Here is a 5,260-nt window from a genome sequence, read left to right on the forward strand (position 1 = left end):
AAAATATTTAATCGATAACAAATCTGAAAATAATAATAGATTATTTCAAATTTTGTATGGTTTATTTTAGTTAGATAAGAAGTAACCGGTACAAAATTTTAAAAAAAAAAAGATTGATTATAATTGTAAGTAATTTTTTTTTTTAAAAAGATAGATTATCAATATAAGTGATTTATTGAAAAGAAAAATTTGTGTATGATTAATTTTATTTGAAGCAGGGTTTTTGAAGGATAATGAAGGGGTCCCAAACACTGTGGAGTTGTTGGCTCTTCCGCTGTCAAAGTCACGTATGCTTGGAAGCTTTTAACCACCGCTGTCAAAAGTCACGTATACTGCAATTGGATCATGGATTTTTCATTTAATAAGATAACCACCGGCGGCAACTCTGATATACAAAAACATGTATTTCAGATTACGGAATCTATCCAAACATATAGCATGCGAGTGCGATTACCAGCTCGAGCAGTTTTTATTGCGGAATTCTTTCAAACACATAGCACGCATGTGAAGTTCCCACATTGGACCTTCCAAGATGTTAGTTTCTCTATTCAGAAACCGAACTCAATGCCTCATCCCCTCCTTCAAAACCATGACCACCGCAGCCGCGGCTAAAACCTCAAAAGACGATTACTTCGCAGCCGTAAACCACATCGCCATCATAGTCCGTCACTACATATATCCAGAACGCACCCTCAACAGACTCAACCTCACCCTCACCTCAGAGCTCGTCTACCGCGCCTCCGCGTCTGCCACACTACTTGCCCTTCCAAATCCCTCCGCTTCTTCACCTGGGCCCGCTCCCAGCCCCAATACTCCCCCACTTCCCTCGAATTCGAACAGCTCATCTGACCCTCGCCCACCACAAACTCTACCAGTCCATGTGGAATCTACGTTCTTCTGGCATTTGATTGCGTTCCACCCAAGCACGCTGTTATTTATTTTTAAGAAATAATGGTGTTTGTAATTATTGTCTTTTCTGGCTTTATCTAGAGTTTATCTGAGAAATAAACAGTCATAAATAGTTTTGGTTGATGGACTCTTGGACTTGGTATTGGAATTTGGATTGAAGCAGAGGCGGTTGGCTCGGAGAAATGATTACTTTGAACATTTTTTGCATGCATGTATTTTATGATTTTTCATTTGCTTCTAACCTTGTTGTTCATTCAAATGAAATCAAATACTCATTTGGTATGATAGAATCAGTGGGCAATCATTTTTATTTTAGCTTAAAAACCAGGTTATCTTTGCATAGCTATAGTTTTATAGTTTCTGTTTCTGTGCTTTATGCTTTCAAATACTGATGATGAACCGAGTGTTTAGCCCAGAGCAAGCTTTCGGGTTTAAGGACATTAATTTGCAGCTGATTCAGCGGTTACACATACAATGATAAAAATGTGTACCCAAACGCACAGTTTATGAGCATGTCTCTCACTGTATACACGATTGAGAGTGGGTCCGCCTCCTACTTTATAACAATTTATGTTAGAGTAATGATACAGCTACAAACTCTTGTACAAACTTATTTTGTACAAACTGACGTGGCATTAATTCATTGGTTGAATGAAAATATAAAATAGTAAAAACAAATTATGTGGGCCAAGTGATATTTAATTCAACCAATCTTATCATGCCACATCAGTTTGTACAAAATAAGTTTGTACAAGAGTTTGTGGCTATATCATTACTCTTTATGTTATACTGACAATATTTTCCGCAGTGATCGCATGTTTGAAGTTTTGCTTCTCGAAATGGCTCCTTTCATTTTTTTCTTTATTAAAATAGACAATTTTCGTTTTTCGTTTTCGACAAGGAAGGTAACTGATATGTTTAACGAAGGGATGATGTTTTCCTTCAAAAAATAGTTCAGAGTTATCGGTAGCGTCTTGTCTTTAATTTTCTGAACTCCGTGCAGTTGGTGTAATAGTTTTTGCTGTTCTTCTCTTTGCGGCTAGTGCCTAGAGAGATGGAGAGAAGCTGAATGTGAACTAGGAAGGTGGAAATGTTGTACATTAACATACGTAATCAACTACGACTATAAATCCTTTTCATGGACCCAAAACATCATATCAATCAATGCCATTATAGTTATCAAAACTAAAAAATTATGGCTTTTGATAAGTTACAGCTTGTTGTAAGTTTTTGTCCTTACAAAAACATACAAAAAATAGTAATATGACAGTGAGCACACTTAATTTTTGTATGGGCTGTAAATTACGCTAACTTAGTGTAACTAAATGTATTATAAGAAAGACAAAATTTATTGATTTTTTTCTTAACTAAGTGATTAGAATACATTTACTCATAATTATCGAAGCAGAAATTAAGTGATAATCAAGGGCTTGTAAAACACTTAATTTCAAACCTCTAAATTTGAGAACTATAACAATAAGAGAAGTTAAGTAACAATTAAGTGCTTATAAAACGATAACTTTTATTATAGGTAAAGGAGATATGTATTCAATAACTAACCACAGGCTGAAGCTCATCTCATATGAATACTATTGTGCGATAGAGATTACAATTGTATGACAAATGACCCTTGATAAATTTAGACAACTAGTAGAAATTAGAATTTAAATTTTTTATTTTTAAGTTTTTCCAATATTCCAATGTTAAACATTTAATTAAAATTAAATAAATCTTAAGGATATATAAAATCATGTTTTTATAATAGGCCTAAAACGAAACTTTAGAAAATACATTTTTTATGTTAATTTCTCTTATACATTTATCTGTTACATACAAATATGATATGAATGAGTGATAAACTCTTTCATAAATTATATATTTGACAAGACCAAACCAAAACTTCCACAAAATAAATAATTAATTAGTTAATCCAAAACTACCTCGGTTAATCTGTTAAATGTTGAATGTGTTTGAATAAAGTAATTTATAACAATTTTAAACAAAATAAATTTGGTCTATTCTATATTTCAGTCGTCAATGAGAGTTCTTTTCACCCTTCAACTACTGGACTCTCGCAATTTAGAGTTATCATTTTTATTATTATTGTTATTGGTCATAATTTTAAAATTTGTTGGGAAATCTGCGGAATTATATATTAAACATCTAAATTAATAATATGTATGAAATAAATGGCATCCCACACAAATATAAACAATAATTTTACTTGAATTAAACACCCAAATCCTATATTATAATATTATGCATAATTAAACTTACACACTAGACCATTTTATTATAATTTGGACTTGTGAAGTATATTATTCACTCAGATTTATCAACCGTAGATCACTTTATCAAACCATGATTATTGTAGAATTAAAAAAGTTACTGCTTGTCAACTGTAAATGGACGAACTGTTTATACTCACCCTTTATATAATTGTGTAATTAATTAATCTTTGTATAACTCAAAATTATTGTTTACTCTATCAATCTTAATGAATTGAAAGTAGATGGTTTTAATTTGCAAATGTTTTTGCTTCTATATTTGTAACTATTTTTATTTAAAAAAATTCATTAAACAAATAAAGTTGACCAAAGCATTCTCCAAATGCCGACCGTTTTAATTGACAAAGCTTAAAAACTTTTAAGGAAATTGGGGCAGAATAAATCCTTGATTATGTGTAAACTGATAACCTTCAAAAACCATTTAAATTGCCTTTCTAAAGTATTCTAATCCAATATTTGCTATATGATTTCGAACCAAGTTCGATTTGTTCAATTCATGATTAAATGGCAAAGATAATATTTTAAGGAGTTGAAATAGTTCCACTTTATTAATAACTCGGTACAAACCTAATAAAAATGAGGATATTGGAGTCTCTCGCTCCCCTTGTATTTGAGAGTATTTTCGCTTATTTATTTATTATTTTAGATTTCTATGCTGCGTTTATCTAGTTTATTAAAAAAAAAGGAAGATCCTCCTTCGAAAAATTTCACAAATTCCATGCGAGTTAAGTAAGAACTACGCCATTCATTATTTTTATATATGCGGATACAAGTTGATCATATATATATATAGAGAGTAACTAAACTATGTCTTCAGGCAACTAGTTAGCCCCGAACTTTGCTTGAAGAGCTTTCACTACATAAGGATCAAGTTGGAATGCCCTGGCGAGAGCATAAGGATCAATTGGTGGATCTGATCCGAAGACTACATCTGCAATTGTAATAACACCAGGATTCTGGCTACTCAAAGCAGCGATGGCAAACAGCGTTGGTTGGTCGAATATTCACTTGGAAATGAATGAGCCCATTTGGAAACACAAACACATCTCCTTTGTTCAGGGCTCTGGTGAAGTGTGTTCTTTAGCTGGTTTGATGTCACAAAACCAACATAGAGAGTGCCCTCTAGGATTACTAGGATTTCTGGGGCACAATGATGAGAGTGATGTGGGTTTGGCCGCTGTTTGCCGCGTAGTCGATACGAACTATAGATATGCCGAGTAGTGTTGTGCCCTGGAATCTGTTCTACATTTGCAGTTGTGACTGTTGAGCTAACTTGATTCGCTACGCTTTTAGGGATATTGTGCCCTGAAAATTAATCAAAACTACTTGTTAAAAAGATTCCGTTTCGTTTTGAATTTTTTTGTGCCTTTTACTATTTTATCCCTATAATTAGACTTATGATACATAAAATGTCAACAATTAATCAATAAGAGAAAAAAATTAGTCATAAGTCTGATTTTAATGGTAAAATAAAAAATAGACAAAAAAGTACAAAGTTTACGTAATCATTTTAATGCCAAAGAGTTTTAATGAGTTTTGAAACGTAAGGAGAAAAATAATAAATCTACTAGAACAATAGGAAGATTTTGATCATTTTCCCACTGATATAAAGAAAAACGATACACACCACACGTCTTGATCTTGAAATCGTTGATGGCGACACAAAAATCCTGAAGACGGCTAGGGTCAGAGGCAATGGCCAATGAACAAGCCAAAACCAAGAGAACAGAAGCTACAGGAAATTGAACTCCTTTCATGTTGATTAGCCACATGCAATTAGGGATGGCAAAAATTCCTACGGGGACAGGTACCCTCGGGGATTTTCCCCATTCAGGGAGGGTATGGGAATAATTTCATACCCAATTTCTTATTCGAGGAAAGGAAGGAGAAATTTTTTTACCAATTTCTTATTCGGGGAGGGGACATGGATGAGGTGGAATCCTCATCCCCTACCCGTTTTCCCATTTTAATTTTTAATTTTATTATTATTTTTTAAAATTACTAGTAAATAAATAATAAAATTTGAATTATAAAATTATAAATATTGGTAAAAATAACAAATA

General features: G+C 32.8%; 1 pseudogene; it reads right to left on the bottom strand.

Moving 5' to 3' along the window:
- Positions 1 to 4,018: 4,018 nt before the first annotated feature.
- Positions 4,019 to 4,954, bottom strand: LOC18049410 (annotated as a pseudogene).
- Between the last annotated feature and the right edge of the window lie 306 nt (positions 4,955 to 5,260).

The sequence above is a fragment of the Citrus clementina genome, unplaced genomic scaffold (genome assembly GCF_000493195.1).
Source record: "Citrus clementina cultivar Clemenules unplaced genomic scaffold, Citrus_clementina_v1.0 scaffold_3, whole genome shotgun sequence".
Lineage (NCBI taxonomy): Eukaryota > Viridiplantae > Streptophyta > Magnoliopsida > Sapindales > Rutaceae > Citrus > Citrus x clementina.